This window comes from Pongo abelii, chromosome 3, assembly GCF_028885655.2.
Source record: "Pongo abelii isolate AG06213 chromosome 3, NHGRI_mPonAbe1-v2.0_pri, whole genome shotgun sequence".
Taxonomy (NCBI): Eukaryota; Metazoa; Chordata; class Mammalia; order Primates; family Hominidae; genus Pongo; species Pongo abelii.
In genome coordinates this window covers 175,023,031-175,045,995 of record NC_071988.2, presented here as the reverse complement: position 1 = coordinate 175,045,995, position 22,965 = coordinate 175,023,031, and the positions used below count along the sequence as shown (strand labels likewise).

The window sequence follows — 22,965 nt, the reverse complement described above, 5'->3', positions numbered from 1 at the left end:
CTTGAAACCAGAAGGTGGAGGTTGCAGTGAGCCGAGATTGCTCCACTGCACTCCAGCCTGGGCAATAAGAGCAAAACGTCTCAAAAACAAAACAAAAACAACAACAAAAGAACTGCAGCAGTTGACAAAGAGGTGGGAACTTGGATCATCTAAGCCTCCCGAATGGAAGCAGCCATTAAATTGTTACTTGTGTTCTGTTCACATACAGTGGCAATCACTATCTTGCCATGTATTTGATAAAGATGGCTGAGGAGATATGATTTACTCATCCTTGAGAGTTTATTTTCCTCTTACCTATCTTTATGGCAAGAACTAGGCTTGCTAATGGCCTTTTATTCACATACTGCAGAGCTCTCTCTAGCATCACTGAGCTTATTCTTCAGGCAGTAGTCAATTGCCTGCCTTTATAACAAAGAGAAACATAATTTTTTAAACTAATGAAATTTAGTGAGATGAATAATTGGTGAGTATATTGCTGCTGAAATCACCGCCCTGCTCTCAGGAAACTGTTCTGGAAGAATCCTGGTGCTGGCAGGTTGGCCGCAGCCCTGGGAAAGGGCAGCCTGTCTGATCTGTGGGCGACAAGGCCCTGCTCCTTTGCACACCTGGTGGGGGCAGGGGGCCTGACCAGGAGCCACAGAAGCCCCCACACTAACAGCGGGTACTGGGAGGTCTGGGAGGTGCTTATGTCCTTCTCTCTCTGTTCACCCTAAGTCTCAGGACTGATTCCTGGATCTTATACCAGGAGAAGAAAGAAAGAGGGAAGGGATAGAAAGGTCTGGCTTTCCTGGCAAATGGAATGCATCGGCCACACTTTCAGGGAGGGCCACCGTTCTTACACTTCTGGTGACTCTAAGTCAATGGCACTGCCACATCTTCAAACTGCAGTGCCATTGACTTAGAATCACCAGAAGTGTAAGAAGAAGGAGAAATAAAACCCAAAGGCAATGCGGGGGTTTCCACTGAAAACGGTGCTGTCATTAAGGTGACAGCCCTTGGATGCTAGACCTCAGACCTTTGCTGCTGGGTGGTGCTCTGCCATCGGGCACTTCAGGCACCCACGAGGGCTACTCCCACCCGGTCGCCTGGGGCATCTGCTACTGTCCCTCCTGTGGCCACCTTGAGAATGTGTCGCTTGCATTTCCTTTTGCTTTTATGTATTTATTAATTATTATTATTATATTTTGAGACACAGTCTCACTTTGTCACCCAGGATAGACCGCAGTGGCGCGATCTTGGCTCTGCAACCTCTGCCTCCCAGGTTCAAGCGATTCTTCTGCCTCAGCCTCCTGAGTAGCTGGGACCACAGGCATGTGCCACCACACCCGGCTGATTTTTGTATTTTTAGTAGCGATGGGGTTTCTCCATGTTGGTCCGGCTGGTCTCGAACTCCTGACCTCAGGGATCCACCCGCCTTGGCCTCCCAAAGTGCAGGGATTACAGGTGTGAGCCACCACGCCCGGCCTTATTATTATTATTATTATTATTATTATTATTATTATTATTTTGAGACGGAGTTTTGCTCTTGTCACCCAGGCTGGAGTGCAATGGCGCGATCTGGGATTACAGGTGTGAGCCACCGTGTCTGGTCTATTTTTTAATTTAAGAAAATTTAAATAGAGGTAGGGGCTCACCATGTTGGCCAGGCTGGTCTCAAACTCTTGGCCTCAGGCAATCCTCCAGACCCCAAAGTGATGGGATTACAGGCGTGAGCCACTCCATGCCTGGACTTTCTGGGCTTTGAACCTGATAGTGCAGACACCAGTGCTCTGCCTTCTGGGCCCTTCCAGCACTCCCTCCTCAACCCCTAAACCTTGAGTGTGCGAAGGCACAACTGCAGGCAAGGATGATGAGAGACACCTAAACCCAGGCCGAAAGGTGTCACTTTGCACTCCAGCCACATCCCCATGCCATTAGCTGGTAAGGAAATTTTTGAAACCTGGTTAAATCAGGGGTGATAACATGACATCAATCATTTTGCACTGTGCCCAAGTTAAAATCCATTCTCTTCCCAAGCCCCTGGGGATGTGGCCCCAAGGATCCCTTCTACCTCCCACATTCATGCACTGTGCTTGTTTCTCTGGCTGTAACTCACTGAGCCCTTTGCTGTCTCTGTCTTGAGCCCTTGTTTCTTCTGCCCGGAACCCTGCTCTCTAGATCTTCATTACTGAGGCCTCAAAATGTTACTGCTTCACTCCTTCTCGAACTACCCCCTCTAAAGCCACCACCTCCCTCCCCTGATCCTGGTTATTCTCTATGTTCCTATCCTGTTTTATGGCCACTCATCACTTTCCAGCAGACAGGGCACTGGGATACCACTGTATCTCCAGCATCGGGCACAGGGCGGGCACACAGTGGGCATTCAGTACACATTTGCGCTGAATGAACAATTATGATCTAACCGAGAATTCCCAAATCTCCTGAAAATTGAGCATCAACTCCCTTCCAGGAAGTGTTTCCAGAGTCAGTTAAAAATCACTGTAATAGGCCGGGCGTGGTGGCTCATGCCTGTAATCCCGGCACTTTGGGAGGTCGAGGCGGGCGGATCACGGGGTCAGGAGATCGAGACCATCCTGGCTAACATGGTGAAACCCCGTCTTTACTAAAAATACAAAAAATTAGCCGGGCGCGGTGGCGGGCGCCTGTAGTCCCAGCTACTCGGGAGGCTGAGGCAGGAGAATGGCGTGAACCCAGGAGGTGGAGCTTGCAGTGAGCCAAGATGGCACCACTGCACTCCGGCCTGGGCGAAAGAGCAAGACTCTGTCTCAAAAAAAAAAAAAAAAAATCACTATAATAAACAAATGCCGTGGTTTCCAAAAAAAAAAATTACTATCATAAAAGGGGAGGTGAAACTATGAGAGAAAATACAAGAGACATAACCAAATACAATGTGTACATAATTTCCATTCTGATTCCACAAACTAACTGCAGAAAGACACCTTTGAGGTAATCAATTTGAATATGGGCTAGGTATTACATTATATTTAAAAATTATTGTTAATGTTAGGTATAATAATTCCATGGTGGTTACTTTTTAAAAACCCTTATCTGTTAGTTATCCATAGTGACATATGAATCAACGTATCTGAGATTTGCTTTAAAATACATTAGCAAAAAAAAAAAAAGCCCCAAAACCAAAATATGGCAAAAAGCTGGGATGCGGGGAGGGACAAGGTTGGCAAAATGTTGGTAACTGTTGACACTGAATTTGGATTCATGGAGGTTTCATGCTCTTTCTACCTTTGTGTAATTTTCCAATTTTCCAAAGAAACATATTTTAAATGTCACTGAAGCCCTTAAACCAGGACGTACCATCTTTTTTTCCATTAACCAATCCAATTCATATATATATATTGTTTTGTTTTGTTTTGTTTTGTGTTTTTGAGATGGAGTCTCACTCTGTTGCCTAGGCTAGAGTGAAATTATGTGATCTCAGCTCACTGCAAACTCTGCCTCCTGGGTTCAAGTGATTCTTCTGCCTCAGCCTCCCAAGTAGCTGGGATTACAGGCACTCGCCACCATGCCTGGCTAATTTTTGTATTTTTAGTGGAGACAGGGTTTCACCATGTTGGTCAGGCTGGTCTGGAACTCCCAACCTCAGGTGATCCACCTGCCTCGCCCTCCCAGATTGCTGGGATTACAGGCGTGAGTCACCATGCCTAGCCCCAATTCATACTGATTGAAACTTTGCTGTGTTAAAGTGTGCTGGTAGGATTTGTGAGAGGTGCAGAGCTACATCAGATATGATCAAATCTCAAATATGTACAGGATAAGTATCTATAGTAGTTTACATTTGGCCACCTGGGCATGGAAAATGCTGACCCTTCCCAGATCCTGGATATGCTGATTCAACAAACTCTTGGGACCTGCTGTCCCACAGCCTCGGTTCTAAGGCTGACAACCCATCCTTACTAAAAAAGGGAAGGTGGGACTATGAAAGCTATCTTGGGAAAGCCACTTACTTTTTCTAGATCTCCATTTCCTCATTTATAAAAAGCAGCTAATGGTAGTTATGAGTGTAAAGTAAGATAATAATAGTCTTAGCCTGGTGCCTGCCAAGTCTATCACTCAGGTGTCAGTGGTTATAGCTAACATCACATCTAGTTGGGCAGCCCACCAGTAGCCCTTTGTGTGATTAGAAAAAGGTGTCCGTTTCTCAGGGCTGGCATAGCCCTCAACAGGGTGAAGGGCTTGATGAGCAAAGGGACAGCTGTTTTTACCCCCTGACTAAGCTGCCTGGCATAGGGTTCAATCTGGACATCATATACAGCACCTCTGAGTAGGTTTCCCAGGCTCACCTCATCCCCACCAAATTTCCCAAGAGGAGTAAAAGCTCCAGGGCTTGCCTACAATTTAGCATGCGGGTGAATGTGCTCAGCATTCAAAAAGCAGTTGTGTGGTACTAACCAGCTTGTGCTTGGGGGTTGCTGTGGCATAACTGCAGGATTTTTTAAAAAAGCAACCATGAGGCAGATGCTTTGCAACTAATCTGCTCCCTGCCGCCACCCCCAATATCACCCCTTTTATAGCCACAATGCCCTGCACCATCAGCCCGAAGCTAACCAGGCTGGGGTCCAGTTAAACATGCCACTCCTAGTGTTCAAGGGATACCAGACAATTATATTGATTAGTTTAAAAACATATTCTAATGAACATATTCATATTCACTGAAAAGTGGTGATAGAGATAGTAACTAATTTATCAATGTAGATTAACTTGTTTGTTACAATCAGAATGAAAGTTACTGTATAACTGAGGTTGATTAAACCTTGTCTTGTCTCTTACCCTTCATTCTCCTTCTCCACCTCCCTTTTCCCCCTCTTCCTCCTCCTTCTCCTTCTTCTTCAGTAAAAAGGCTAACACTGTTATCCTCAACAATCAGGCCATTCACTTCAGCATGTATTTTGCTATGCAGTGGATTGAAATGTACCATCCACATCCCAGCTGCAGGCGCCATTAATACATCCATGGATGGCCACACAAGTGCACATCTGTTTTTTAGATGCAGATGAAGCTAGAATGTGCCTGATTGTGTAGACGGCCATTGTGGAGAGACACGTGCCTCACTCACACAAAGTGCTGTGCTGTAGAGGAAAATGAACGTGGTTCACGTATCCCATATTTAGGCATGGAAAGATGCCACACGTAGACATTTGGAAATCTTGAAAATTCAAATACATTCCAATTATAGACTATGTGCAAGTCTGGAGGAATATTTCACAAGGTTGATTCTTTTGTCAATGTTAGAGTGAAGAATCACAGAGAGCTTTCATCAATATTAAAATCTTTACAAATTCTATGACTTAATTTTTTTTTTAGTAAAACATCATATAAATACATATACATTCATATATACAATATACACACACATACAGTTGTATACATTTACAAAACTTGAAATACGCCAGAAAAATGATAGGTCAAAAAAATGCTACCTCAAATAGGCAAGTGAAATTAAATCAAAAGTCACATACCAAGGTAGATCATAAGAAGAAGAGCATATTACACAGTTTATCTTGGAATAATCTGATAACTAAGCCTGCTGTCTCCCAGGAAACAAATGTAGGGAACTGCTAAATAAAGCAAACTGGATACATTAAATGTGTACATTAAAGCATGGTGTGGGAGTCTACATTTTCCGAGGCAGGTCAGTCACAGCAAAGTTTCTTTCAAGACTCTGCCTGAAATATTGGCCCCAAGTGTGTCATAAGTAACAGCCTCTCCACTCTTCAATATGTATCAAGTTCTTGAAGAGAACAAGATATCTCCACTGTGGAAGCATTTTTTAAATCAAATGAAACTCTTAAAGAATTTTGAATAAGTGCTAGGTTAGAGCTGAGAAGAATCAACACTATGAGAATGTATTTTAAAGACTTTTTTTTTTAGATAAGTCTCGCTCTGTCGTCCAGGTGGGAGTGCAGTGGTACAATCAGCTCACTGCAGCCTCGGCCTCTCAAGCTCAAGTGATCCTCCCACCTCAGCCTCCTGAGTATCTGGGACTACAGGCATGTGCCACCATGCCCAGCTATTGATTGATTGATTGATTGATTGATTGATTAGTAGAGACAGGGTCTTGCTATGTTGCTCAGGCTGGTCTTGAACTCCTAAGCTCAAGTAGTCCCTCCCAAAGTGCTGGGATTACAGGTGAGTGTCAACACACCCAGCCTTAGAGAACTTCTAAAAATGCAATTAAACCAACTGCTATATACAAATATGCTTTCTAATTTAAGAAACACTATTTTATATCTTTATGCCTACTCAACTGATTTTCTTTGATTTTTTTTTTTCAGAAAAACTTCTTTGACACTCCCTTCCCTCCCCGCCCAACTGGTTTTATTTGAGAAAATGAAAAAAATGTTTCGAGTTATTTCCCATAAAGTCTCTACAGTGTTAATCCCAGGCAATCATGATTATCTAATTTGTTGTTATTAAGATCATTTTCATCTAATTCTGTGGTTCCCAGTGCCTGCCTTTGGTCACTGCCTGTCTTTGGTCAATTTTTCTCTAGTTCCAAAGCAATAAATGCTCTTTGCAAAAATTCATATAACATCCTACCACAGAGAAATCATTACTTAACAATTTAGTATCATTCCAGACGGTTTCCTAGGAAAACATATTATCAAAACAGTGCTTATTAAAACAAAACAATTTATGTAATTTATTATTTATTTTGCCTTCTTACCAAGAATATATCATGGATAACTTTCCTTATAGAAATACTTAGTTCTATACGCTCATTTGTGTGTGTGTGGTTGCATAGCATGCTATTTTATGAATGTAGCACAATTGATTTAACCAATTCCCTAATGTAGGTAAATGAATATAAACAAATGCAAAAAAAAAAAAATCCTTGTACACACACCTTTGTAAATTTTTCCTGTTTAAAATGTTTACTTATAAGTAGCTGGCTACATTTTCTCTATTTTTAAAAATCATAAATAAACCAATAATTAATTAATGGCAAAGAAACTGGCAAATGAGCCTCAGAAAGTACATGTTTTTATATTTCACATTATCCAACACTTATGTACTTTACCATTTCCTGTGCTTCCAAGTCAGAAAGTCTGCAGAAGAGAAATTCTGGGCAGAGGGATTCAGGATCACTTTCAGCAACCCCTGGAAGCCTAGGACCCTGGTGGACAGAACCCCATGCCTGTGTCCTTTAAATTAGGCACTGTTTGTGAAGGTTTGACCAAAATCTGCAGCTCTTTTCTCCTGCACTTTTCTCCAGGCAATTGCTCTTCTCCTTCCAGTTACTGTGGCGGGTGTAGGAGTCACTGCACCCCCATAGTTTTATACTTGTCCCAGAGGCAAAGGGAATTAAGAGGTGAGAAAGATACCATGCTATTTCTAAGTATGGTGGTAAACTGAAAATAAATAACTTGGTAAGACTGCGAGAGTAAAGTCAAACATGAAAACTGAGTAAGACTTCAAAATAAACATTGTTTCTTTGCCATTTTGTTGGACAGTTTTTGATCTTTTTGTAATATAAAATGTTCATTCAGGACTTCTTTCCATGTTGCAACTTGCCATTGCGTCATCCTCAAATCATGGTATGTTTTTCAATGGGTTATTTGTTTAGAGACTTTTTTCCTTTTCTTATTGCCAAATTCTGTGAACAATGAATTACTTCAGTGGGAAACACCATACCATCTTCGCGGCAAGATCATGTGTGCAATTGTATTCCTTTGTGCTTTCATTGGTTTGGTTATGTGTTATAAAAGAAAGCATTCTTACAGTACAAAACTGATAGACCGTGATGAAAAGAAATGAAATCCAAATGTGTTCTTTACCTCCCTGGACACTGTGGTATTCACCTTTAGTGTGGAGTCACCAACTGCAGGGCTTAGGGAACTTGACCAAGGTCATGCAACTAGTAACTAGCAGAGCCGGGATTTAAACTCAAACATTCTGGCTGTAGGGTCCATACTCTTGAGATCACCATGTGGCTAATTATACCACACACACCCTGCCAGCCCTGTGGTTAAGTAAAATGCTGAAAAATTAACAGCCTCTACTCAAGAGGAGAAATTTAATCTGAGGTCTCCAGACAGACCCCTGGGAGGTGGAAGCATACCAAACCGAAAGCTGGAGACTAAAGTGAAGTCTGTATACTGAATGGTAGGCGTTTCAGATTCTGTTCCATTTCATGCTCCTAGAATGGTGGAAGTCACTTTTATCTACCCAAAGCAGAAGTATTCTTAGGAGTCTTCTTAGTCTTAGAAGAAACTGAATGGTCCCATTAAAGAAAAATACATCTGGGCATGGTGGCCTAAGCCTCTGTAGTCCCACCTACTAGGGAGGCAGATGCAGGAGGATCACATGAGCCCAGGTTGAGGGTGAGGTTGCAATGAGCTATGATTGTGCCACTGCACTCCAGCCTGGGTGGCGGAGTGAGACCTCATCTCCAAAAAAAAAAAGAAAAAGAGAGAAAGAGAGAGAAAAGGAAGGAAGGAAGGAAGGAAGGAAGGAAGGAAGGAAGGAAAAGAAAAGAGGGAGGGAGGGAAGGAAGGGAGGGAGGGAGGGAAAAATCCTTCCAGCACTGCCTTTTGGGATCACCCAAAGAAAAACCTAGATTACTGCCAGATCACCCTACAAAGGTCTTGTCCCAGTTACCAAACCCATCAATCACACAAAGACTCCAATCAAGTGTTATACAACCTCACTCTTAAATACGAATGGACAGTCAGAGATCACTAGACATTTGTGAAAATAAGAAGTCTGAAACAAATAAACAAAAACAAACAAACAGAAAAAAGGAACTCAAAGGACACAGAAACAATACAAGGGGTAGAAGAAAAGTCTTTTAAAATTCACTATATTTAGTATCTTCAGAGCAAAAAAAAAAAGATATTGCATCCATGAAATAAGAACAGGATATTTTTTTAAAAAAGAACAAGGAGTGAGCCCTTGGAAATTGAAAGTTTGAAAAGAAAAGATTTCAATGGCATTAAAGATAAGAAATTAGAGGATCAATCTAAGTGGTGCAGTTTCCAGCCAACTGGAGTTCCAGAAGAGAGAACAGAGAAAAAGGGAGAAGATTAGCAAAGATAAAAATAGAAGACATCTTCCCATAAATGAGAGGCATACATTTCCATATTTACAAGAGCCAAGTGATCAAAATAATTAGTAGAAAAACCCTCAAATCATGGCAAGTCACCATGAAGTATGAGAATACACAGTAAGAAAAAATAGTTCACAAGGAAGGAAAAGGAGAGTGAGGATGGCTATGGAGGACCCAGCATCAATGGTTGAGACTAGAAGGAACACAGGGCATAGAGGAGAGTGGTACAGAATCATGGAATCACCTACAAAATTCTGAAGAGAAACAATTTTTTTACCTGAGGATTCTGTATCTAGCCAAACTAAGAAGCGTCAGGGTAGAATAAATATATTTTGAGACTTTGGGAGGCTTAGATGGGAGGATGCCTTGAGCCTGGGAGTTCGAGACCAGCCTGGGCAACACAGTGAGACTCCATCTCTATAAACAAACAAACAAAAATAGCCAGGCATGGTGGCATGTGTTTGTAGTCCCAGTTACTTGGGAGGCTGAGGCAGGAGGATCACTTGAGCCCAGGAGGTTGAGGCTGCAGTGAGCCATGATCATGCCACTACACTCCAGCCTGGGCAACAGAGTGAGACCCTGTCTCAAAATAAGTAAAAATTTAAAAACTAAAAAGCAAGCGGCTCAAAAATTACCTTCCACGTATCCTTTCTTAAGAAACTACTGGAGGATTTATTTCAGAAAAACAGAATTAAACCAAGCAAGGAAAAGATATGGGGTTCTAGGAAAAGAGAATCTAATATAGAAGAATTACAAAAGCAAGCCCCACACAATAGCATCTTGGAGTGGAAATAAAACCAGTCCAAATTGGGGTGGGATTGAGAACTGAGAGGAAAATCTCAGAGGGAGTGGAGAAGTGGAACCCATAAAGTGTTGGGAATGTTTTGAATGAAACAAAAAACTTTAATAATCATGTGACATATCTGTTGGAGCATTTGAAGAAAACTAACAATAAACCCATAGAAAATCTAGTAGAAAAAAATGAAGTAATAATTAGCTCTGGATAAAACAAAACAAAACAAAAATCCAGCCTATAAAAGGAAACACAACTATAGTAAACTACTTGACTCAGCAGTGACAATATTTACATGGTCCTAGTAATATAAATACAGACGTAATCAAGACTTATACTATAAGTAAGTTATGGGAAAGGAAAGGCAGAAAGTAGAGTGTAGAAGAGAAAGCTAAGTTCTCATCTATTACAACTGAGAGTCAACAGATAATACCAAAAATTTATCAATAATCAGTAGTATATGTATATCCAAGGACATTTCAGGAAGGATATACAGGAGGCTGGTAATACTGGTTGCCTGCCAAGAGAAAATTAGGGAGGCTGGGGACCAGGGTAGGAAAGAGACTTCGATTGTTTTTATCTTTTTTTTTCTTGAATGTTGAACTATGTAAATATATTACTTATTTGAATAAAAGAAGGAAAAATGTAAGAGAAATAGCAGAAAGAAGACAATTTTTAGAAACATGGAAGCAACTAGCAGAAGAATGGCTAAGAATGTTGAAAGGGGCTGTCTTTAGGGAGGAAGCCTCTTTTAGTAAGGAGAAAAGAGACTGCTGTATTTAGATATAAGCTTTTAAAAGTACCATCTTATTTTAAAAAATTAAGTGCATGTGAGCTGGGCATGATGGTATATGCCTGTAAATGTAATCCCAACACTTTGGGAGACTGAGTTGGGAAGACTGCTTGAGGCCAGGAGTCAAAGGTTACAGTGAGCTATGATTGCACAACTGTACTTCAGCTTGGGTGACAGAGGGAGACCCTGTCTCAAAACAAAACAAAACAAAACAATTAAGTGCATGTGTTTATATAAGTAAAAAGTTATTAAAACAAAGTTAGAATATGAGAACTGCTTCTTTTCAGGGAGAAGTTAGCTTAATTGTACAGATAAACTAAATTAGATAAACAAAAACTTGCCATGGTAAGAAATCTGTGCAATCCCAAGCCAACCGAGCAAAATGCTAATACCATTAATAACAGTTTTTTTGTTTTCCCACAACGTTGTCTTAAAAGGTACAGTCTAAAATGGATTTGTATGTGAATAACAAAAATATAGCTTAAATCACAAAGCAGGGATATGTTTCCTAGGCTTCTTTAGTTTGCAGCACATTTTAAGATGTAAATCGGCTGAGCACGGTGGCTCATGCCTGTAATCCCAACACTCTGGGAGGCCGAGGCGGGCAGATCACCTGAGGTCAGGAGTTCGAGACCAGCCTGGCCAACCTGGTGAAACCCCTTCTCTACTAAAAATACAAAAATTAGCCAGGCATGGTGGCACGCACCTATAATCCCAGCTACTCCGGAGGCTGAGGCAGGAAAATTGCTTAAACCTGGGAGGCGGAGGTTGCAGTGAGCTGAGATCATACCATTGCACTCCAGCCTAGGTTACAGAACAAGACTCTGCCTCAAAAAAAAAAAAAAAAAAAAAAGAAGATGTAAATCTAGGTTAGGTGCAGTGGTTCATGCCTATAATTCCAGCACTTTGGGAGGCTGAGGCAGGAAGATAGCTTGAGGCCAGGAGTTCGAGACCAGCCTGGACAACATAGTGAGAACTCATCTCTACAAAAAATAATAAATTAGCCAGGCATGGTGGCTCATGCCTGTAGTTCCAGATACTCAGGAGGCTGAGATGGGAGGATTGCCTGAGCCCAGGAATTGGAGGCTGTAGTGGGCCAAGATTGTGCCCCTGCACTCCAGCCTGGGCAACAGAGCAAGACCGTGTCTCAAAGAAAAAAAATGATGTAAATCTAGAAATGGATCCCATTATAATTTTAGAGAAGCAATAATCTACAAGTTTCAGATATTTACAGTAACCACTGAGTTGCATTAAATCAACTAAACAAAGTAGTCAAATGTGGCTACATATGCTCAGGTAAAGGTTATTTTTTTCCCACAGATTCTTAGAAAAACTAGGGTCTTACATGATAGGATTCCACTTCCAAAAAATCTTACCTCTTCGAAAGACATCCTTTTCACCCTCAGTTCTGGAGAGCATGGTACATGTCCCAACCTGTTTCTTTAATTCACATAATTCAGTGGTAACTGATCACTTGGGCACAAGTGGCCACATGAGAATTCCCCTCAGGTGGCATCTTGGGTTCAAGCCCTATAGTCTGTTGGTGCTGACTCACAGGAAAGAAGAGCTCTTACTATTACTGAGGTGTGGTGTAACTCAAGGCTACAACAGAGGCCAATGCCTGAAGTCCACTTGCTCTGCCACAGTTCAGAAACTACTGTTTCTCATTTACTCATTCACTCATTGTAATGGCTAATTTTATGTGTCTATGTGCCTGAGCCATGCAGTGCCCAGATATTTGGTCAAACATTATTCTGGGTATTTCTATGGGGGTCTTTTTGCCTGAGATTAGCATTTTCATCAGTAAAGCAGATTGCCCTCCATAATGTGGGTGGGTCTTATTTAACTAATGAAGGTGTCACTAGAACAAAAGGATGAATGCTTTCCTGTGTAAGAGAGAACTTTCCAGCAGATGGTCTGTGGACTTCAGCTGAAGCATCAGCTCTTCCTGACTGAAGGCCTTGGAATTGGAACTCTGGCTTTCCTTGGGTCTCTAGCATGCTGCCCCATCCTACAGACTGGACTTGTCTATCTCCATAATCATATGAGCCAATTCCTTATAATAAATCTCTGTATATATCAATATCCATATCATCTATATCTGTATCATCTATATATCTATATGTATATATCTCCCACTGGTTCTGTTTTTCTGGAGAACCCTGACACACTCAATCCAAACCAGTATTTCTTGAAGATGTACTATATGCCAAGCAGTAAGCTAAATGACTAAATGCCAGAATAAAGAGTTAAAACTACAGTCCTTACCCTTGAAAGTTTAGAAATTTGGCAAGAATGCAGACAACAAATAGCTTTTCCTTAAAGTAAGCTGGCCAAATTGGTCCCACGCAGAGAGAATGTACACATGAATTTCATTTAGGAGTTTTATGCTTAATCATAATCAGAGTCTGGCCAAATTTGCTTAAGCACTCATTTTTTTCTAGTGGATGGAAGTTTCCAGTGAAATATTGCAACTTTTTGTTCCCTAATAAGTTAGCCGCAGAGGACAATTGTACATTGATTTGCTCTTGATCCATGGAGCAATCCTTGCTAATGCTTTTGTGTGAGTCTTAGACATAATTGACCACCTTGGAATACTGCCCAATATTCAGTCATCTAGGAAATTTGTTGGACCTGCCTTGTAGCAGTTGGCCTGTGAGAACCAAAGGATACAAAGAAAACTAATAAGTGTACTAGTGTTGTCTGTGAGAGTTCTTTGAACACGAACAACTCACTAAGCAGGGAACTCCAAGGGGAGCAGAATATTCCCAAGGATTCTGCTGTGCATCATGTCATATGCAGAGTATATCAGGAAAAGCAATGGCTTTAAAGTCAGACAGACATGACTCCAACTCCTACACATGCTTTTTAATAGCTAGCGACTTTGCAAAATGTACTCAATCTCTCTAAGTCTCAGTTTTCTCACCTCTAAATGACGACAATAATACCTTTTCATAGGATAACTGTTAAGGCTGAATGGGATCATGCATGCACAGTGACAAGAATGATGCCTACCATATAGCATGTATGTTCAATTCATGGAGGTTCTTTCTAGCACAAAGCTTTTGTGTATCTTTGATTCATCTCTGTGCTTGTAAAAGCAGTAGGGGCTGGTTATAAACATTTGCTTGCAAAGTGTTTCTGTATAAATACAGTCTCCATCTCAAAATTTAGTATTGCATTTTTAGAACAAACAAGCTATTTTAGTTTAAAGTACAACAAAATCTTTATTCCTTAGAATACTAGAGAATGAGCAGTAAATGGATGTCCGAAGAGGCTGGCCAATGAAGAGTTAACCACATTGGCAAGATGAGCATGCCTAGTCTTCCTCTCCCTCCCAGGGAAACATAAAAATGCAATTGAAAGAACAGAAATTGAAGTCATTATTGTTTGTGAGCCAGAGAGCTAGCTCCCAACCCTCCCCTCCCCTTTTTAAAAATGAAGCCTGGCCAGGCATGGTGGCTCACGCCTGTAACTGCAGCACTTCGGGAGGCTAAAGCAGGAGGATCAGATCACTTGGGCCCAGGAGTTTGAGATCAGCCCCGGGCAACACACAGAGACCCTTGTCTCTATGAAAAAAATAAATTTTAAAAATTAGCCAGGTGTGGTGGTGCATGCCTACAGTCCCAGCTACTTGGGAGGCTGAGGTATAAGGATTGCTTGAGCCTGAGAGGTTGAGGCTGCAGTGAGCCATGATCACACTACTGTACTCCAGCTTGGGCAACAGGGTGGGACCTTGCCTCCAAACAAACAAACAAACAAACATCCCTTGAAGCCTAGATGGCCAGCATGGTGGCTCATGCCTATAATCCCAGCACTTTGGGAGGCTGAAGTGGGAGGATGCCTTGAGGCCAGGAGTTCAAGATCAGCCTGGACAACACAGTGAGTCCCCGTCTCTTTAAAATGAGGCCTGGAAAACTCTAAAAATCCCAGAAGTAGCTCACAAGACTTATTTGTTTCCTTTGGAGAAGCTAATGAGATTGGTGATTTTTGCTAGCCTGTCTCAAAAGCGCTTATTTCTAGAACCTTGACGCTTTGTTGAATCTCCGATTCATCTTTGTGCTTGTAAAAGCAGTAGAAAAGTGTTAGATAACACAGCTTACTCTACTCAATTATAATGCTTAACAAAGACTAACTCAAGGGAATTAAGGAAAGGGGAGAGGGAAAGCAGGGGAAATTTTCAGAGAAATATTTCACTTAGAAGGTCATAAAAAGATGGTCCAAAACTGCAGTGTAAGGATTGTAACTGACTCATATTCCAAAAATTGCACTAAACAGTTCAGGGAAGTTGTAAAACAGAGATATAACAATGGAAACATTACTCATCACCAAACCAAAAGCATAGCAAAGTTGTAACTCTTACTTAAAATAGCTAAAAATAATGGGTTGTGGGAAAAGAATAATATACTAATGGAAGTAGATGATCCTACGTATTTGATAAATATTTTCAAGTACTGAATTTTTTCAAAGTTTATTTCTCGTGGCATCAAATAGTAGGCATAGCTTATTACATAATTAAACTCAGAGCTACTGTTAGCTCTTCAGAAAGGCTGGAGATAACGCAATGCTGATCATAAACCACATGGTTTACTGACAAACCATCTTGGGAAACAGTCTTCTTACAGATTTAGAAAAGTATATTCAAATTTTCATGAATCTTTTCAAGTATTAAAGTTTGAGTTACAAGCACAGAGAGAAGAAAAAAAAAATCTAAGCAGAGATTCAAATGGTCATATAAGAATGTTTAGGCTGGTGTGGCTCATGCCTGTAATCCTAGCACTTTGGGAGGCTGAGGCTGGAGGATCACTTGAGCCCAGGAGTTCAAGACCAGCATGAACAACATGGCGAGACCCTGTCTCTTCAAAAAATAATTTTAAAAAATTAGCCGAGTGTGGAAGTGCACACTTGTGGTCCCAGCTACTTGGGAGGTTGAGGCAAGAGGACCACTTGAGCCCAGAACCAAGCAGCAGTGACCCATGATCATGTCACTGCACTCCAGCCTCAGCGACAGAGTAAGATACTGTCTCTACAAAAAAAAAAAAAAAACCAAAAAAAAAAAAAAAACAAAGATTTTGTAAAAATTCAATGAACTTCTAATGTAAAGTGGTATAAAAAAGCTTTCACTTCCTAAAGCCACCATAGGGTGGCTTCATATGGTCTTGAGAACAAGTTCAAAGTCCTCGTTCTGATATTGAAGTAAGATAGAGTTCCGTTTTATGTCTTTGTCCTGAAAACAATACTCATCACAGATTAATCATCTGTATGCAATGAACAGTGCTGGACACTTTATATCAATTTTCTTTAATCCTTAGAACAACCTGCAATGGCTCGGTTTTTCATTTACAGATAAGAAAACTGAGACATTGCATCTTAAGCAAATTGCTCAAGGTCACGCACCTTTGAAATACAAACCCCAACCATTGGTCTCCAAGAAGAAAGCCTGTCTTCTTTCTCCCCATATCAAGTGAGTTGCCAAATCCATGCTCATGCAGCCTTTTGAGCCACACTGCTCAAGCTGTTTGCCTTTAGGTGAAAAGTATTTCCACCTTCTCTGCTTACCTTTCCAGTTCTAGATCACCCCTCAAAGACCTAGGGCCAGCACTCATAACCTGATTGTGTCCAAGAATATCAGTTTCCCCTCTCCTAGCCTTGGTGTAGAACAGGCTATCCGCACCACTTGTCCCAGCATTTGATTAGCCAGTCTAGCACTCTACCTGACACTGTCTTTGTTTTATTTTTTATCTGTTTTTTTTTTTAATTGTGCAAATCTTTCTTCTAAACATGATGGCAAAAGCTAATTTTTTAAAATTGTCACATGCTTCCTTTTCTTTTTTCATTCTCAGTAGGAACAAGAGTAATTATTTAACAGATTTAAAGTTTCCCGCATTTTTGTTGCCTATTACGTATCACTATACCTTAGGAGGATAATTTACTTTTTGATTTGTCACTATACAATGATCAAAATAATCTACTTTAAATAAAATTTCCAATGAGATTGTTTTTACAAACCAATTATAGTTCATAGGTTTGCATAATTGAGCTTTACTAATATTCTTATTAATTTAATATAACAAGAATTATTGATCAGGACAGGGATGAATTGAATAGTTGCATTTTAGCCAACAGTATGAAATTTCCCCTTCATTGATTTTTCTGCTACCACCACAACAAGGTTCAAAGCAATAGATTGGGGTTTTACCTTCTCTCTCTGTCCCTGGACACACTTAAGTAGATCTTCTGTTAAGTAGTAAATTTGTCAAAAAGAAAGAGCCAACAGGAAAGCTTTAGAATAGAGAGGCAACCGGGTAAACTACCTCAAGAAAAAACACAAACCGATTATGTAAACCCTGGCTGACAAGCTCATCGGCCAAAATTCTCCATAGAGAACCTGTCATTATCAAGCCAGAAATAGGCAGAGCCTGACATTCCAGGTGCCAGTGCAAAGCAGTGGATGGTATTTAACCACTGCCCTGGACAAGGGGACAGGAATGCTGATCCCCAAGGTTGGTCTCATGCCTGAAAGGAGCATGTAGGAAGAACCTTGTGTGCAGCCCATTTTGGGGCACAGCTGTGAGGCTGCTTAGTGGCTTGAAGCGAGGCACTGTGAGACCGTTAAATGGGCATCAGAGCACCCCACTATTCATCCCCTGCTCCTCGGGGTCTGGTCTAGCTGGGGGCAGAGGGTAATGCAGTGGAATGTGCTAATCTATGATTTCAGGAAAATAATCAACCACGTTTTTCAGGCAGTCACTAAGAGACAGGGAGAGAGATTATGTCAGGGTAGAGCATCTCAGCCTGAGCCTATGGTTTTGGCAACTCAAAATTGGGGCTGATGTGGCTTCTGCTCCTCCAAGAAACATATTTCTGTGTTTGACAACCAGAATCCAACCAAACAGCTGGATCTTACTTCCTTTCCTTTTCCCTGGGCCATTTACACATTCTAACTTCAAAACTCCCCTTCGCTTCTCATTGATAGTGAAATCTTTGGACCACAAGCCAAAGATTTGACTTTGGAGAACCAAGAGGCTGGCAAAAGGACTGGAAACAGCGTGGCCATGGCTTTGGGGGTTTCTTTTTTGTGACCTTTGGAGGGGAACCTGACACCTGCTCATAGTCACTCTGGTTTTGCCTGCTTAGCCTGTAGGAACTGAAAACAGGCAGCTGCTTAAGGATGTTGATTTAATTTATATACAGTGCAACCTTGCTAAACAACCCTGTTTTGAACAAAGCTGGCTTCTGTGTATCAGCGCTGGAGTAAGTGCCCATCTCCTCTGCACCACATCTCTGCCACCTTGCACACACAGGTCTCTGTGCCACCCTGGAAGGCTCTCAGTGCCTCATCATTGGGAAGGAAGAGAGGTGTCACCCTGGTCTTAGCACTACAGCAGGGTGGGCAGGCAGGGGCAGGGAATGCTAGAGAGGCAGGTGATCTGCCTTCCTGTTACTTCACCACCTGGCCCCACCATCCAAAGTACAACAGCCCTAACCCACAGGGGAGAGGCAGGGAGAATCCAGTCAACTCTCAGTGCTAGTCCGCCTGGATTTGTTGTACCTCTGGTCAAGATATTCTTGTCTGTGCAGAGAGGTGTCGAGTGCTCCTCTTTGGTGATGGAGACATACTATACTCCATGGCTTGTGTGGCTTAGAGAAGGCTAGAGGGAAATTCAAGAGATGAGTGAACTGGGAATTTTGGAATCTCATTTGTAAGAATCATACTTCAACAATGGTGCTGCTTATAAGCTTATATATATGATCAATCCATACTCCTCCCCTCCCCTGCAAGAGATGGGGCACCAGGAGGCAGCTTCAGGACACGTCCCAGGCCTCCTGAACCCCATTCACCCCATCTCCATCACCAGTGGAGGGAGCAAGGGAGCTGTGAGTGGCGGATGTGGGGGAAGTGGCAGGCGTGGTTAAGAATGGTTAGAATTCTCACTATCTCAGAATCTCCAGGGGGCAGCCTCCTTAATTTACAGCCAGGGGAAGATTAGGGAACTAGAAACGTTCCTTTATTCAAACAACCCAGAGAGATCTATGCAGGGGTAGACACTCGGCCAGGAAGACATGACATGTCTTTAAAAAGACTGAGGCCAAGAGATGTTTCTTCAGGTTAAAAAGAAAGCATCAAATCATAAAACTGAAGCTAGAAGAGGCCCTGGGAGAGCTCCCACTCACACCTGTTACCCACAAAGAAAGCAAAAGTCTGGTTGCGGTTGCCTATCTGGATGGGGGGCCAGCTTCGGCTGGGGTGTTTTGTTCAGCAAGCACGAAACATTTTTAAATGCTTTACCCTTAATTAGTTGCCAACCTCTAAAGATCTGGAGATGTCATATTCATAAACTTAAAAACCAAAAATTCCAGCTTCCCTTGGCAAATCAGAAGATCTGGCAATCACTGAGCGTGGCTCACAGCTGCCTCCCCAACAAGTGAACCCCAGCAGGTCCTGGCCCTCTTCGGATATCTGTGCTCCCTGCCTGGCCCTGCAGTGGTAGACTTTGTCCTCTTAGGCATGGACCAATGTTTCTCCATCTAGAGTTTTGCCTGGGGAGCTCCTAGAATATATCCATACCTGGGCTCATACCAGTTAAGTCAGAATCTTGGAGTCTGGGGAAGGATCCAGGCTCAGAGGAGTTTTTAAGTCCCCAGGCGATTCTAGCCTGCAGCTAGGGTAAAGAATGGCTGGGCTGGGGCCATGAAAGGCAGATGATAAATTGTTCTCTTCTAGATGCTTCTTGGTGGTTAATTTTACTTTTTCACCATTTTGTAAGTTTTTCATTATATCCAATCAAAATCTGGTTTTCTCTTACTCCATCCTTCTCAGCCCCTCACACATTTGACAGTAACAAAGTCGCCACTCCACCTTCTCTCCCTAAAACAGCCTCGGTTCTTTCAGTTTCTCCTCTTTCTACCTCATTATTTGATTTCCCCATTCTGAACCCCTTCCCTCCAATTTCTGCATATTCTTTTTAAAGTACAGTGGACAAAATTAAGAACAATACCCTAACCATTATTTTATTAGAGTAGAATTCAGTAGAAGTATTTATTTCTAGTTTTGATATGTCATATGTAATATTTCAGAATCACATTTATTTCTTTTAACAACACTTCTACTTAATCATCATCTGGTTTTTATTAACAAGAAACTCCTGTGCAAAAATCTGATAAACCCCCCACTCCGAGATGGAAGACTAAAATTTGGGGCAAATGTTTTCTTTCTTTCTTTTTTTTTTTTTTGAGACGGAGTCTCGCCCTGTTGCCCAGGCTGGAGTGCAATGGTGCGAACTTGGCTCACTGCAACCTCTGCCTCCTGGGTTCAAACAATTCTCCTGCCTCAGCCTCCCTAGTAGCTGGGATTACAGGTGCCCACCATCACGACTGGCTGTTTTTTGTATTTTCAGTAGAGACGGAGTTTCACCATTTTGGCCAGGCTGGTCTTGAACTCCTGACCTCAGGCGATCCGCCTGCCTCAGCCTCCCAAAGTGCTGGGATTACAGGCGTAAGCCACTGTGCCCAGCCAATATGGGGCAAATTTAAGCACCAAATGTCAAGCATTATTTTTGAGGCAGACAGACATCAGTCTTTCCCCAGGGCCATAACCTGATAAATAAAATTAAAGAGACCATATGTGTCCATATGTACACCATATGTATACAAGCAATTGGTTAGTGTATTTTTAGGCAAATTCTAAGCTATACTGATTACTACTTTTCTGAGGATTATTATTTTTTTTTCCACTTTGTAGTCTTTCTGTCTTTTCTACTTGCTCTCATTAAGCCAAACCTCAAATATCAGGTTAAAAGAAAAGCTGCTTGGTGGGAGATGGAATTGGAAGACACGCAGAAATCGTAGCCTATCTCTTAGGCTAGGAGTTAGATATTACTTTGATGGATATCTGATATTATCCTGTTACACCCATTATATAGATGAGGAAACGGAGACCTGGAAAGTTTAAGTAGTTTGTTCACCGTTCAGTGCTCATACTCCCAACACAGGGTCCTGGCTCTGGTAAGCCCCTCTGGGGAAGGTGAGGTCTTCCATTGGCTATCAGCCCCTGACGGTGGAGGCCAGACACCACATCAAGAAACCTGAGCCTCAGAGACTGCAGTAGTTACACTTCAGGTCCCCTAAGAGAAGAGCCTGCCTCTGTATCACATATTTAGGCCTCAGCCAAATCAACACAGAAATGCACTTGAAACATTAAACAGGACGTTCTGAAACCACGTGACTGGAACGCTCCTCGGAACATTTAGGGAAGGGCCAAGGTTCTTTAAGAAATGTGTAAACCACAGAGACACACACCCTTGCATGATGCCAGCTCTGTAAAATTAAAACCTTGTCTGGAATTAAATATAAAACTGAGTTGAACTTCAAGATTCCTTTTAGCAATCAATAGTAAGGAAAAAAAAAAAAACCCACACCCCCCTCACACTCATATTTTGGGGAGAAAGGAGGGAATTGAGGTCTTTTCACTTCATGTCTGCCCTGTTAAACCCCTTGTGCGAAGAGAAGGAAGAAACGAGTTCTGGGCGCGGCGAGAGACTGAGGCCTGCAGGGCTCAGAAATCCCAAAGGCGCTGAGATCTCAAAGGAACCCGGACGCGCCGGCTCCGGTGCCCGGACTCAGCGATGCGCGCTGCTCCCTGAGACGCCGCCACGCCCGTGTCCCTGCAGGACCGGCCACAGCCGCCACTGAGCAGCGCACAAAGGTCCCCACGGGCTGGAACACTGGCCTCATCTCGTTTCGAGCCAACCGTAAAACGCGCCTTCTTTCCATTTTCAAAAGGGGCCGGAAAGATCGGGGGTGGGACGGGGCTGCCTGCCCTGGCTGCCTAGGCCCAAGTTTATTTCCTTTGTGTGTGGATCCCCAAAACACAGGGCCGTTCCAAGCCCGGCGCTGGCAACCCTGCACTCACGCCCCCGTCTGCAGCCTTCCGGGCTGTCGCCTCCTCGCCAGCGCGCACCACCTCCAGACGAGGCGTGGCGACGCGCGTCTCGGGGCCCTCACGCAGCCCCGCCGCACACGAGCCCGCCTCTCCTATCCCTGCCTTTCCGTCCCCGCCACAGGTCTGGAAGATTTAAGCGCCTAGCCGCCTGCCAGCAGCGCGGGGGCCGCAGATACTCACGTTTCCAATTGTGTCCCGAAGCTCGCACTGCCCCCGCCGCTGTAATTAGAAGGACTGGAAAGCGCTCTGAGAGCTGCCTTTCAGGCAGCGAGAGGTGACAAGCAGGCGACCAGCTGAAAGCCCCTCATTTTCTGCAAGCTCACTCAAAATGCTCCTCAGTGCAGCCAGCGCAGCTGCCAGGTTTAATAACTGTGTCAGACAGCCCGCCCCTCCCCCACAAGGAGCCACAAAGATGACAGGCGGGGAACTAAATCCGCATGCCCAGCCGCAGCCACCCGGCCTCAGCCCCAGCGACGCCGCCGCTGGAGTGATTGTGCAGGGAAAGACCATGAAAAGGTGCAAATGCCAGCCCTGACCTAGGAATTCTTCAGAGACCTCTTTCTTCACTCCGAGCAGAAATCGGATCCTTTTCCCAATAGTATTTCTGAAACAAAACAAGAGGCAGGCGCCTTTCCAGTTAACCTAACATGCATTTCAAATGCAAAAGGCTCTTTCGCAGCAACACTCATCCCTATTTCTACTGGATTTCTGGGTATCGGTGGGATATTCTGCGCACCATGCAAAGCGTAAGGAGCTCATTCAACTGCTCTGCTCCCATTTCAGTCGCGCGCACCAACGCTCCTGTCTGTCCCCAGGACCCTGGCCAACAGAACCTTACTGTCTGAGGGGGCTCCTTGGCAGTTCCTCGTTGATTTGGACCATTTCCAAAGCACGGGCAGCTCCTCGATAGCGACTCAATCTTGTCAAGCAGGAAGGAATCAGTGGTTCTGTTTTGCAAATGGAATATCAAAGTAAAGTACTCCACCGAAATTAGTTATTTTATAACATATATATATTTATGTATAAAAAGACTGATCCCGAGCGCACGGCAGCCCGGCGACCACGCCCCAGGCCCCGAGTGCCCAGACTCCGCCCAGAGAGCCCTTCCCCGAGAGGCCCAGCCAGCCGCACCTGCCTCTGCGGGGGGTGGTTTCCCTGGAAACTCCGGAGAGCCTGTTCTCCCTCCAGACACGCGGTTCCCTTGACAACTGCGACTTAGCACTAGGCCTTCTAAGAAGAATGTCCATGAATGCCTGTTTTAAATCACAGATTCAAAGAGATTGACGAGGGTGGTTGGGCAGGAATAAGACGGCAGTGATTTGGGGGAATGGAAAAGGGGCCGCGCGAGCCTGAGTGGGGTCAGTGGCTATCGC

The 22,965-nt window shown here is 43.1% G+C and overlaps 1 protein-coding gene across 5 annotated transcripts in view; it reads right to left on the bottom strand.

Annotated features, from left to right (window-relative positions):
* TRIM2 (tripartite motif containing 2) overlaps positions 1-22,622 on the bottom strand; it is a 181,877-nt gene extending 159,255 nt beyond the window's left edge. For 2 of the 5 annotated variants that reach the window (XM_054554585.2, XM_054554588.2), the window contains exon 1: positions 22,431-22,622. The gene's annotated coding sequence lies outside the window, so the exon portion shown is untranslated. Of the gene's footprint in view, positions 1-21,772; positions 21,999-22,425 lie in introns of those variants that run through there. The other 3 variants (XM_054554589.2, XM_054554586.2, XM_054554592.1) reach the window with 2 other exon arrangements.
* Between the last annotated feature and the right edge of the window lie 343 nt (positions 22,623-22,965).